The sequence below is a fragment of the Panthera onca genome, chromosome C1, assembly GCF_046562875.1.
Source record: "Panthera onca isolate mPanOnc1 chromosome C1, mPanOnc1 haplotype 2, whole genome shotgun sequence".
Lineage (NCBI taxonomy): Eukaryota > Metazoa > Chordata > Mammalia > Carnivora > Felidae > Panthera > Panthera onca.
The window spans coordinates 168,353,170-168,367,671 of NC_138346.1; positions in this window are offsets into that span (position 1 = coordinate 168,353,170).

A 14,502-nucleotide genomic window follows, 5' to 3' on the forward strand; every position below is an offset into this window, starting at 1 on the left:
TTATAAAATTTTATTTATTTATTTTGAAAGAGCGAGAGATAGAGAACTCTGAAGGGGCAGAGAGAGAGAGAAAGAGACAGGGAAAGAGAGAGATTGCCAAGCAGTCTCTGCACCATCAGCACAGAGCCCGATGCGGGGCTTGAACTCACAAACTGTGAGATCATGACCTGAGCCGAAATCAAGAGTTGGTCGCTTAACCGACTGAGCCACCCAGGCGCCCCAATGTTCATTTATTTTTGAGAGAAAGAGAGAGAGAGACAGAGTATGAGCGGGGAAGGGGCAGAGAGAGAGGGAGACACAGAATCTGAAGCAGGCTCGAGGCTCTGAGCTGTCAGCACAGAGCCTGACACAGGGCTCGAACCCACAAATCGTGAGATCATGACCTGAGCCAAAGTCAGACACTCAACCGACTGAGCCACCCAGGTGCCCCTAGTATATTTTATAATTGTCTTAGTAGTAATTGCATACCACTTATATATCTGAGGAACTCTAATATAGAAGCACTATTTAGGCAATTCCTACATACATGTACTGTGCCTCTCTGGAGAAAGAACAGTGTTTCTAACTACCTTGATAGATATGAAAATAGATTACAAAGAGGTTGTAGGATCTTATTTACATACCCTCAAAAACATCAAGCAATAACCTAGCTCTGTGACATCTAGATATTCCTCATGGATTAAGTATTGAAGTAAGGGAGTTTTTCACTTTCAGCCGGCCTGTGGTGAGTTCAGAATTTGGAGAGGCGCAAAGATCGGCACATCAACTGCTGTCTCACTCGGATTCTCCACAGAAGAAATTTGAATCACAAAGTTATAATTAGACTTGAAGTTCTTCCTTACTACAATAATATCTATTCACAATGACTCCACAGCATCTTAACTTTCACTTGAATATGTGTAACCTCCTCACTCCCCAGGAGGTTAGATTAGTTTTCTTTAAAATTCTTTCCACTTAGCAGTGAATGGAACGCTCTAAAGATGCACTCTATTTAATAGGCACAACAGCTGCCAAACAAGGCTACTGGCAAACTTATCTAAATTTTTAATCATCTTGGAAGATGAACGCAGAAGGAAAGAACTATATAAATTCTCCCACTTGTGTAGCAATGAAAATATCTGAACAGCACTGGAAAGACCAATTTCCATTTTGTGGAAATAAGTTTTGCTGGGCACACTGTACCCCTTTTTCCTCAGAGTCAAAAAATACTTCCAAGGCATATATATTCAATTAGGTATCACAGGATATATATTCAATTGGGTATTCTTATTAACAAAAATATCCATTTTCTTTTAAAAGCCATGTTCCCAGGGGTGCCTGGGTGGCTCAGTTGGTTAAGCCACTGACTCTTGATTTCAATTCAGCTCATGATCTCAAGGTTGTGACATCGAGCCCCATGTTAGGCTCCATGCTGAGCGTGGAACCTGCTTGGGATTTTCTCTCTCCCTCTCTTTCTGCTCCTCCCCAACTTGTATGTGCATGCTCTAAATAAAAAACAAACAAACAAACATAAAAAATCCATGTTCCAATTAATGCAAAAATTATTAAACTGAAGCAAGAATGGGGTGCCTGGGTGGCTCAGTTGGTTAAGTGTCCGAGTTCCGCTCAGGTCATGATCTCACAGCTCGTGAGTTCGAGCCCTGCGTCGGGCTCTGTGCTGACAGCTCAGAGTCTGGAGCCTGCTTCAGATTCTGTGTCTCCCTCTCTGAACGTCTCCGGCTTGCACTCTCTCTGTCTCTCCCAAACATAAATAAACATTAAAAAATTTAAAAAAACAAAACAAAAAAAAAATTTAAAAAAACAAACTGAAGCAAAAATTTGACTTGGGAAAACAATATATTAAAGAAAATATGTGAATAATAGATGGATACTGAAAAAAATAGTTTCTCCCTTCCATCACTAAGATAAAGCAAGGAAATGTTAAAATATAGAAATAAATCTTTACTAACTTGATCTTTTAAAATTTTACAAATGGAAATAAATTCTGATCGATCTCTTAATATTTGGGGGCTGATTTCAAAAGGAGGCCATTTCCACCTTCAGCAAATATTGTTCATGCTACACCTAGCATCGAAAATCATGGACAGGCTCTCTTCCCTCAATGCATGCATTCCTGAGAGATGTAGAGAAAAGCTGTGAAGACCACACATTCTGGTTCTAGATTCTTTGGGTTCAAGTGCTAACTCTTCCTCTCAGAAGCTGTGTCACACTAAACAGCATCCCTAACCCTCTGTTCCTCAGCTTCCTCCTCTATAATGAGGACAATGATACATCCACCCTAATGGGTTGAAGTGAGAATCCAATGATCTATTGCTGTGATGCCCTTAGAGCAGTGTCTGACCCAGGGGTGCCTGGGTGGCTCAGTTGGTTAGGTGCCAACTCTTGGTTTTGGCTCAGGTCACGATCTCATGGTTTCATGGGTTTGAGCCCTGTGTTGGGCTCTGTGCTGGCACTGCTTTGGATTCTCTCTCTCCCTCTCTGCCTCTCCCCTACTTGCGCTGTCTCTCTCTCTCTCTCTCTCTCTCTCATAATAAATAAACTTAAAAAAATTCTTTTTGGGGCGCCTGGGTGGCTCAGTCGGTTAAACGTCTGACTTCATCTCTGGTCACGATCTCGCGGTCTGTGAGTTCGAGTCCCGCGTCGGGCTCTGGGCTGATGGCTCAGAGCCTGGAGCCTGCTTCCGATTCTGTGTCTCCCTCTCTCTCTCTCTGCCCCTCCCCCATTCATGCTCTGTCTCTGTCTCAAAAATAGACAAAACGTTAAAAAAAAAATTTTTAAAAATTCTTTTTTAAAAGAACAGTGTCTGGCCCAGAGTAAGCACTCAGTAAATCTTCGCTGTTATCGTTACCCTAACTTACTTGAGGGTTATTATCTTTTTCCGTGTACCAGAAGAACAGGGGTCAGCATGTCGTTGACAAGTTGCTAGGGGGTGTGTATAAAATGCACCCTATCGTAATGAGGTAATTCAACAATAGATATTTACTACAAGCTAGCACCATTCTACGTACCTGGAATATGTCAGCGAACAAAAATAAAAATCTCTGCCCTCACCGAGTTTATATTCCAAGAGGTGCAGGTAGAAAAGAAATAATAAACATAGCAAATAAAGAAATTACATAGTATGTTAGAAGATGACAGATGTTTGGTAAGACAAAATAGAGCAGGATACAGGGAATTAAGAGTTTGGAAGGAGGGGCCAGGTGCATTGAGAAGGTGACATGTGAGCAGACATGAAGTGCATAAGCAGAGTTGACATTGCCGGGTATCAGAAGGAAAGATGTTCAGCAGAGGGACCGGCCAGTGTCAAGACCCCAAGGTAGAAAGCATAGAGCATGCCTGGCGTGTTCAAGCCACAGCAAGGCCAGTATGGCTGAAGGAGAGTGAGTGAGACAGGGAGTAATTGGCCATGAATGATATCAAAGGCTTACCTGGGGGTAGGGTGGTAGCATGTGTGTGGGGAAATAGATTGTGTAGGGTCAGAAAGACACATCAGGACTTTGCCTTTCGCTCAGTGTGATGGGAGTTACCACAGGGTTTGAGGCTGAAGAGGGCCCTCATCTGAGCTGTTTTACACACCCTGGATGCAACACAGGAAATCAACAGGGAAACAAGGAGAGCAGTGAGCAGTTTGTTCAAGTAATCCAGACCAGAAATGATGGTGACTTTGACTCAAGAGAGGGGAAGTGATGAGACGTGATCACATCTGGATGTGCTCTGAAAGCAGAGCCAACAGAACTTCCTGATGAAATGGAAATGGAATGTGAGAGAAAGAGAGAGCAAAGACTTATTTTTGGCCAGAAGATCAAGAAGACTGGAGTAGTCAGCACGGTAATGAAGAAGGACTCCTGATGAAGTAAGTTTTAGGTGGCAGATGAGTAGAAGTGCTGCATAATCAATTATTTCACAGTTTTGCTAGGGCAAGATTTGCCACCAAAAGTTCATGTTCAAAGAAAGACACATGCTTGATTTCATTAAAAGATCCACTATAGTGAATTATTGACAAATGATCTGTAAACACACTAAATTAACCCAGAGGTATCCTAGTTTATTTAAAAAATTGTTTAAGGGGCGCCTGGGTGGCTCAGTCAGTTAAGCGTCGGACTTCGGTTCAGGTCATGATCTCATGGTTCATGGGTTCGAGCCCCGTGTCGGGCTCTGTGCTGACAGCTCAGAGCCTGGAGCCTGTTTCGGATTCTGTGTCTCCCTCTCTCTCTGCCCCTCCCTCACTCACGCTCTGTCTTTCTCTCTGTCTCAAAAATAAATAAACATTAAAAAAAGAAAAAAAAAATTTAAAAAAAAAATAAATAAAAAAAATTTAAAAAAAATAAATAAAAAATTGTTTAAAAATATGGTTGCTATAGAAAAGTGACACTTTTATTACTTCTGAATATAAGAAAACATGATTTTTAAAACCTTTTCCCTGATTATAAATAGAATGTATATTCATGACAATAAATTAGGAAGTAGGGAGAGTAACCTGTAGTTTTACCACTCAGTTTTGTACATCTTTTCCCTTTCTCTTCCTCATAAATTCATCCACATAGCTATCGACAAATGCATATCTACACACCTATTACAACAATGGAGTCATATTTACACATAATTTTATATACTGCTTTGTTTCCGTGCCAGTAAACAATTCTTTTATATTCTGTGGGCTCTCAACATTTTCAGATGGGTTCATACTATCTCTTCACCTGGATAACCATGATTTCCTTGTTTCAATCACTTAATTTTCATCACAAATGAGGATTCTTCTCCCCAGCACTGAGTCCTTCATCATCTCTTCTTTATCTCCTGTTACTCTGAACTGCTCTCATGACTTTAATTATCTATGTGCTGACAGCACTCCAATTTATATTACCAACAGGAGCTTCTCTCTCCTGACCACACTGTACACCCAACTGTCTCCTCATCACAGTCTTTTTCATCTTGGTTGATGACAACTCCATCCTTCTAGTTGTTCAGCCAACATGTTGACACTCTTCTCTTTCACACTTCACGTCCAGTTTGCCAAGAAATTCTGTTGACTCAACCATTCAGATATATCCAAACTCTGATCACCTCTTGCCATCTTCACTGCCATCATCTTAGTCTGAGTGGCCATCATCTTTTGCCTGGATTATTAGTTGTCCCAATGGCTCCCTCCTTCTACTCTTGTACTCTCTTATGTGTCCTCAGCATGGATCCAGAGTTATCCTTTAAAAATCTAACTAAGGTCATGTCATTCCTCTGCTCAAAATCCTCCAATGGCTCTCCATTTCACTCACAATAAAAGCCAAAGTCCTTAAAATGGGGTGCAAGACCTGACACAGTCTGCCCTTCCCCCACCTCCAACTTCTTACCTTTCTGTCCTTGTCACTCCCTAAACTTATCAATCTTTCTCCTTCATTCTTCTGTTCCAGCTACACTATTCTAGTCTTGCTCTTTCTTGAACAGCTGCACAAGATCTCATCTTAGAGCCTTTCACTGGCTATACCTCCACCTAGAAGGTTCTTCCCTTAGATACCCACATAACCCTCCTTCACCTTCAAGTCTTAGATCAAATCTCACCTTCTCAATGAGTCCCACTGGACCAGCCCATTCTTGCAACATTTTTTCCCCTTCGTACTATGTTTTTATATCTACATACTTCATGTTTAAAAAATTTTTTAATTACATTTATTTATTTTTGATAGAGACAGAGCACAAGTTGGGGAGGGGCAGAGAGAGAAGGAGACACAGAATCTGAAGCAGGCTCCAGGCTCTGAGCCATCAGCACAGAGCCCGACTCGGGGCTTGAACTCACAAACCGCGAGATCATGACCTGAGCCGAAGTCAGACGCTTAACCGACTGAGCCACCCAGGTGCCCCTATACTTCGCGGATTTAAAAAAAAAATTTTTTTTCTCTTTCCCACTAGAATATAAGCTCTACAGCTATAGAACTGAGATGTTTTGTTTACAATTGTATTCAAGTACCAGCACACTGCCTGACACATGGCATGCTCAACAAATGTGTGCCACTCTATTATGTATGACATTTTTACAAGAAACGTTTTTCAGTGTTTCAAAATATTTTAGACTGTTCTTTTTTCCTAATGCAGCCAAAATATTTTAGTAGCGTGTATATTAATATTTCTCTGGGCAGTATTTATCCTGCCCAAATTTTTCAATTTTGATTATTCCATGACATGTGAGTTAAGTGCTGCTTTAAAATGTACCGAAGATTTTGTTTTTATTCAGGTTTGGTGAGGCCAACAGATCAAGAGATGACTGCCATTTCAAAGGTAATTTGATGGATGTTAACATATTGTAGTAATCATTTTGCAATATGTACATATATCAAATCATCATTTAGTTGTATACCTAAAACTAATAACAGTGTTATTTGTCAATTATATCTCGGTAAAACGGGGGGAAGGAGGGGAGAAAGTTTGTTGCAGTTCCCAAGAGAGGGGGCTTGCCACAAGGCGACTTGGGGAAACACCAAGGTGGGTCAGGAGGCCAAAGGAATGTGGGGAAGAAATGGGCATGAATCTTTATTTTCGTTTCTGTGGAAAAGGCAAGGAAAGGCAGGGTAAGCAGATTTAGGATTGGCTAGTTTGAATAATTTCACAGGCACTAGGCTACAGGGGTGATCCTCAATTGTTCCATGACCTTGGGGGGTTAGGCCAGGATGCCTGGACTGCAGGAGCCTCATAAAAGCAGGTGGGTGGAGATAAGGAAGGACTCAGGATTGGTGGTTTACATATGAAAAGTCATGTTTGCAATCTCTAGGAATTAGCTAATCCTGGGAGTGGCAGTCCCTTCCTGTGTCTGCAAGGCCTCAAGATACCAAAACATCATAAAATACAGAAAATAAATGGGGCACCTGGGTGGCTATGATGGGGCACCTGGGTGGCTCAGTCAATTAAGCGGTTAAGCAACTGACTCTTGGTTTTCGGCTCAGGTCATGATCTCACGGTTTCATTGGTTTGAGCCTCCCATCAGGCTCTGCACTGTCAGCACTGAGCCTGCTTGGGATTCTCTGTCTTTCTCCCACTCTGCCCCTCCCCCACTTGCACTGTCTCTCACTCAAAATAAGTTTTAAAAAATCTACTCTAAAAAAAGACAATGAAAACTATGATTAATACAGGTACTTTTTTTTTTTAAACATTTTACTTCTAAGGAATCTCTACACCCAACATGGGGCTTGAACTCACAACCCTGAGACTAAGAGCCACATGCTCTACCAACTGAGTCAGCCAGGAGCCCCAACACAGGTACATTTTTAAAACTATAACTTCGGTTTCATTCAAGCCTTCTAATATGCTCCTTCCTTGCCTGAACACCTTCCCTTTCCTTGTTCACATGACTATTACTCACCCTTCAGATTGTAACTTGAAGGTCATTTGTCAGGTTGGCCTTATAAGAGCAGAAGTTGTTCTTTTCATTCCTCACCACATCCCCAGTGTTCAGCACAGTGCCTGGCATGTGGTGGAGGCTCCTTGAACATCTTCATGCTTCTAGAGAGGAATTTAACACAAAGTATTAGCCCTCAAATTATATAAGGCTCTGTTTGAGTGAAAATTACAAGTCTATTTCCCAAAGAGTCAAAGCAGAGGCATTTGAAATATTTGGATGGCTGGGATTCAGCTTCTTTTTTCTTGCTGTTGACCCTACCAACTCTTGCCTTCTGGGGTACCAGCCTATAGAAGCCACAGATGTGGAAGAGTTTTAAATTAGCAGTTGAATACGTCAATTAACCGTCTGACGTTGCAATGTGAGGGTAGTGCGTTACACAATTTCCAGAACCTTTTAAACCTCCTGTTTAAATTTAGTAGGTCAGGCAACTTCTTAAAGACTTCACACTGGTAACAACATTCAGTAGGTGCTATTAATGCAAGTGCTTTCTCAGCTTTGAAACATATGCTCCTATTTCCAAAGTAAGATTTTGGAGTTGGTAGAAACTTCAGAAATTTGACCTGGTTTCATGATTTCAAAAAACCCCAAACTTTACAAGTCACACTATTTATATACCATACATATTTTGTCCTATTAACTTGGGAGAAAAGACTCAATTCAAATGATTCTGTACTTTCTCCCTCTAACTCACCATAATGTTTAAAATAGAGAATGGCCTGGCAGGAAGTTGCACACTGTGGCTGGTCTTAAATGTCTGTCCAAGGAATAATAAATTGTGAAAAGTGCCATTTGATTACATCATACATCAGTTTGCCTTCTTTTCCTTCGATGAGAAACTTTCTGTATTTTCCAAATGAAGCTTTTTGCCCCTGAGCAAGGAAGGAGAGGTTTTCACCTATGCCTAGCCTGGACTTACAAGTGACTTTGAATGCCAATAGAATTATTGTGGAATTTAATAAAAGATGACATTTCCTATACCACATATATTTAGCATTTTTCCCATAGAAAGGAGGGGAGGGGGACTCAGAAATGTCCTTTTCATGACCCCCAATACATTTTGTCAATTATTAAATAGGAATGTGGGGTGAGCGGGAGTAATGAAAGGCAGAGCACATCATTCATTCTTCTAGGCCGCCAGTCAGGAAGCACGCATGCCCAGTGGGCTCAGTGATGGAAACCTGAGCTGAGAAGTGCAGTCCCTGACCTCACAGAAGAGAAGCATCATGAAGCTCTCTTAGAAGCTTGGCTTCTCTTATGCTCTCAAAGATATTTGTTTAGACAGACCTCTAAGTTTCAAGAAACAAAAGATTAAGCAAAAAAGGAAAACATTCTTATAAAGCATATGGATATCTCATGGATATCTCATGGAATTTAAGGTACTGAGGACCTCAGGAAGGATGGGAAGTGGGACCAGCTCTGTCACGGGAATCAGACAACACCTCTTCCGTCTCTTCCTTTCTGCACCTTGCCAAGGTTCTCTTTTTCTCTGAGACTATTTTTCTCTACTCCTGAGTACAAAAAGTTGAAAAGATGGTCACTTCCCCAGCTCTCAAGTTGATACTTTTTCCATTCAAAAGGACTTGATTTGGGAATCTTTTTAATCTCTAAATTTTTAGAGAATGTATTCTGATTGGACTAGCCTGGGCCAGATGCCCATCCATGGACCAATTGACTGTAGCCAAGAGGACAGGATTATTTTGTACACTCTTGTATGATAGGGAAAAATAGGACAAAATAGTCGGAGAGGGAAAAGTTAGGACCTGAGGTCCCTGTGTAGGGAAAAACACATATTTTGGAACAATGCTTTGAGTGTCTGACCACAGCAAACTCTCTTGGGGCGTAAGATTCCTCCTAAGAGGAGGTGTCCTAACAGACACCACCTACTCCCCCTCAGGTTTCCCTCAGGAATTTGACAAAATACTTGACTAAAAATAAGTAGTAGACCATAAAATGTAAGACCCACAAGGAAGAGTATGGCCACAGACCACCCCTCATACAATGGAATCTAGCCAGTCAGGAATAGACAACCTAGCACTTAGATTATCCAGCCAGTAAGGGTGGAGCCTGAGAAGGAACGAGAGGGAAGGGAAGGGAAGGACTGACCAGAACCTTATAAAACAAGGACCCTTGCTTATTGTCATCGGCATTCACTTTATAATGTCCCCTCTCTGCAAAGAGAGATTTCATACTGTTCTTACTTTATAATTTTATACTCTAATACACTTTTGCCTGCTGTTCATTTTGTGTCCACCTCTTCATTCTTCAAAGCAGGGAGACAAGGAATCCTAGGTATTGAGGTAAAAAATCCTGCAATATAGAGTCACCTGTATATATAACTTTGTGGATTTAGAACAGGAGTTTGGGGACATTTCCCAGACAAGTATGGCTGTACAAATAACTCAATATGTGTCATAGAAACAGACACTCAGATCAAGGGAACAGAATAAAGAACCCAGAAATGGACCCACAAACATATGGCCAACTAATCTCTGAAAAAGCGGGAAAGATTATCCAATGGAATAAAGACAGTCTCTTCAGCAAATGGTGCTGGGAAAACTGGACAGCGACATGCAGAAGAATCAACCTGGACCACTTTGTTACACCAGACACAAAAATAAACAAAATGGATGAAAGACCTAAATGTAAGACAGGAAGCCATCAAAATCCTCGAGGAGAAAGCAGGCAACAACCTCTTTGACCTCGGCCACAGCAACTTCTTACTCAACACATCTCTAGACGCAAGGGAAACAAAAGCAAAAATGAACTATTGGGACCTCATCAAAATAAAAAGCTTCTGCACAGCAAAGGAAACAATCAACAAAACTAAAAGGCAACCAACAGAATGGGAGGAGATATTTGCAAATGACATATCAGATAAAGGGTTAGTATCCAAAGTCTATAAAGAACTTATCAAACTCAACACCCAAAAAACAAATAATCCAGTGAAGAAATGGGCAAAAGACATGAATAGACACTTCTCCAAAGAAAACATCCAGATGGCCAACTGACACATGAAAAAATGCTCAACATCACTCATCATCAGGGAATTACTCAAAACCACAATGAGATACCACCTTATACCTGTCAAAATGGCTAACATTAACAACTCAGGCAACAAAAGATGTTGGCGAGGATGCGGAGAAAGAGGATCTCTTTTGCATTGCTGGTGGGAATGCAAGCTGGTACAGCCACTCTGAAAAACAGTATGGAGGTTCCTCAAAATATTAAAAATAGAACTACCCTACGACCCAGCAATTGCACTACTAGGTATTTATCCAAGGGATTCAGGTATGCTGTTTCGAAGGGACACTGCACCTCAATGTTTATAGCAGCACTATCAACAATAGCCAAAGTATGGAAAGAGCCCAAATGTCATCAATGGATGAATGGATAAAGAAGATGTGGTATGTATATACAATGGGGTATTACTCAGCAATCAAAAAGAATGAAATCATGCCATTTGCAACTACGTGGATGGAACTGGAGGGTATTACTCTAAGTGAAATTAGTCACAGAAAGACAAACATCTCATGACTTCACTCATATGAGGACTTTAAGATACAGGACAGATGAACACAAGGGAAGGGAAGCAAAAATAATATAAAAACAGGGAGGGGGATGAAACATAAGAGACTCTTAAATATGGAGCACAAACAGAGGGCTACTGGAGGGGTTGTGGGAGGGGGGATGGGGTAAATGGGTAAGAGGCATTAAGGAATCTACTTCTGAAATCATTGTTGCACTATATGCTAACTAACTCGGATGTAAATTAAAAAAAAATTAAATGAAATGAAAAAAACACAACTCAATATGTATCCAAAATAACATTACAACCTAATTATTATTATTTTGTAGCCAAGAAAGTAGTAGTCATTGTTAAAAGTTTGGGAAATAAATACAGAGAAAAAATGTAAATATCTGTCATTGTGACATTAAAAAAATCCACAAATAATATTTTGGTATATTTACTTTAACTCTTTTGTCTATGCAAACTAATCTCTCTATTTTTAAATCTGGTATTAAACACACAATTTTGTATTTTTTCAAAACATAATACTATTACATTTTGTATATTTATCCACGAAATAATATATTCTTGGGGCACCTGGCTGGCTCAGTCAGTGGACCATGCACTCTTGATGTTGGGGTTGTGAGTTCAAGCCCCACACTGGGTGTAGTCTACTTAAAAATAAAATCTTAAAAAAGAAATTATATATTGTTAAAATGATTTTAAATGACTGCAAGGTATTCTATTGCATAATGTCTTTGATTCTCTATGATTTTTTCACTTCCAATTTTTTTACTACTTAAAAAAAAATGAGGTAATACAGTAGTAAATATCCTTGTAAATAAACCTTGATGTACTTCTATAGTTATTACTTTTAGTCATTAAAAAGGGGACACAACATAAGGTTTTAAAGATATCTGTAGTTTTAGGCAAGTGTAGTAAAAGGTTAATTGAGCAACGAGGCTCATCACCAATCCTGAGCAGCATTGCTAATATAGACAAGAGGAGGGTAGAATTGTAGAGTAATAATCATCATCTACCCAACCACTTCCTTCTTTTGCATCCTTTGTTTGTAATCTGTTACTGGTAAACTAGTTTTTTCTAGCACCTGTATACCTTTCCCCTGAGCCTGTCAACACTCTCTGCCTGTGTCCTTGGGTTTCACTTGCACTCAGCACCATCCTTCCATAACAGTTACAACACTGTATTTTAGTTGTTGACATGAGCTTGTGAGCTCCTGGAGGTCAAAGGCTGTGTATTCCTATTCTTTGTACGTCCAATATCTAGCACAGAGCCTGGTACACAATACACAGCAATGAGTTTGTGAATCGGTAGGGCAATGAATAAGTAAAAACGTGATTTGATTGGTCAGTTTCCTAACTTCCCACAAAACACAAGAATTTTTTCTATAGGCTTTTCTTGAATATCTCCAGTGTTCTAGCCCGTGGAGAAAATGTGGTGGAGTGAATTCATTTATTCACATATTTATTCATGAATCCAATAAAAATCTATCCAGTGTCTATTACATGATCCTGGGGGCTCATATTTCTTGGTGATTCTTACACAGCACACCTGGATTTCTGCAAGTACAGAGGTCTGAATAATGACTATGGCTTCCAAACATATTTTTCCCCATATAATGTTAAGACATTTTACATACAAATTTAACTCTAAATCTAAAAACTGACAATCTCTATAGAAATAATGTTAAAGCTGGCTGCCTTAATTTAGATGGGAAGATTTATTAACTTCTTCAGGTTGTCAGATTTATTAATCTCCGTACCCAAGAAACACCTACTGAATGTTTATCTTGAGCCTATAGGTGATATTATGACCTCTGCAATAGACTAATCAGGGTAGCTAGAAATAATAGAAATAGAATAAATAGGGTGGATGGTAGTAACAACTCCCTGGGGACTGAGCTCCTAAGAATCAAGAAATTGGGTTTGAGTTCAAGCCCTGCCATCTTCTGGCTTTGCAGCCTTGAATAACACGTTTATCAGTGTTGATTTCCCCATCTATACAAATGAGACGATTGGAGATAATGCCCAAGGTCCTTCTGGCCCTAATATTGAATTATAGAATTATCATTTCACAATTCAGGGGAGGTAAAAAGTATCCACATACTGGTGTAATGAAAAGTTTTGGAAATAGATCATAGTGATGATGGTTGTACAACATTATAGACGTACTTAATGTCACTGAATTTTATGCTTACTGTGGTTAAAATGGCAGATTTTATATGTATTTTATCATAATAAAAATACCTTTACATAAAAATAGCCAAAAACATGTATATCAATTGGGCCCAGTCCTCCAATGTTGAAGATCAGCCAGTCCATCCATTAGTGTATGAGATTCATGAAGCATTGAGGAGTGGGGAGAAGAACCTGTAATTCAGCTTTGGCTTAACATTTAGATGGTTCTGGTGCAAAGGTGCTTTGGTCTCCATGCTTCCCTCAGCCTCTTCCCTCTGTGCTGCTTCACCATGTGCCCCAGTCTCCCGCACGTCAGGGACTGGTTGAGTCTCCAGGCTGTCCACACCCTCCATTTCTAACCCAAAGGAGGAAACTACCACACCCCCTGTCAATCTGGACCAACTTGTAAAAATGTTCTATTTTCTCTCTTGGCTTTTTTCTTCCAACTGAGATAGGTTGAAGTTCTTAAAACTAAAATTAACTAAGACATACTTGCAAAAAAGCCAAAATGGTCTGAATTTCAGTTTGCTTCATATTATTACTGCTGCAGCTGCTGCTGTTCTCTCTAGATAACATTTATGACTGCTCTTAATGCCAGGAATTGTTCCTGATGCAACCATTCATTTAATCCTCATAACAACTCCCAAGGATTTTACTTTTTAAATCTTTCATTCGTTCATTTTGTTGGAAGTATGCCTTCCTTGTCAGGAATCCCAGTCAGCAGCCTGGGAGGAGGGTCTGGCCCCCTCCTTCCCAACCTTCCAGCATAGAGTCCCCTCTTTGCTGCAATTCCACATTTGTGTCCCCCTGCTCATAAGATCTGAGGAGAAGGTCCTTTAGGGGCCAGCAGAGAACAGCCACTCTAACGCCACACCTTTCTCTCTCAGGAGCACATGCCCATTTGCTTTGTTTCTTTCCCCTTTCCAACGTTTCCATAATTAAAAGGCTGAACTGGTATCCTTTTCCTACTCATCTGTTCTGCTTCCCATCTCTTGTAAACTGATTCCCAAACACGAAACACATGCTGATCAGGTAGCACAGTAGATGGCTCGTGATTCTTCTCCTCTGTCCCCTCCATGGAGTGGCCACGCTGCACTCACAACACACATTCTTCACAAATAAAACACCTGCCCACTCCTACATGTCACAAATGGAACACATTCTTCTCCTCTTCAAACCAGGCTCCTATGGGGGGTCAGAGTCACCTGGCCATCCTCTTGTGGAGTCTGAGCTGAGCTTGGATGACATAATCAACAGGAGGATGGCAGAGATGGGAAAGAGGATGAGTGTGTTTCAGGAAGAATGCATTAGTGTAACGTGGGGCAAGATGAAAATTTCAGACATTGTATCATGACAATTTTATTAACTTCATTACCTTGAGGTCAACACACACTGAAATGCACTGATCGCAA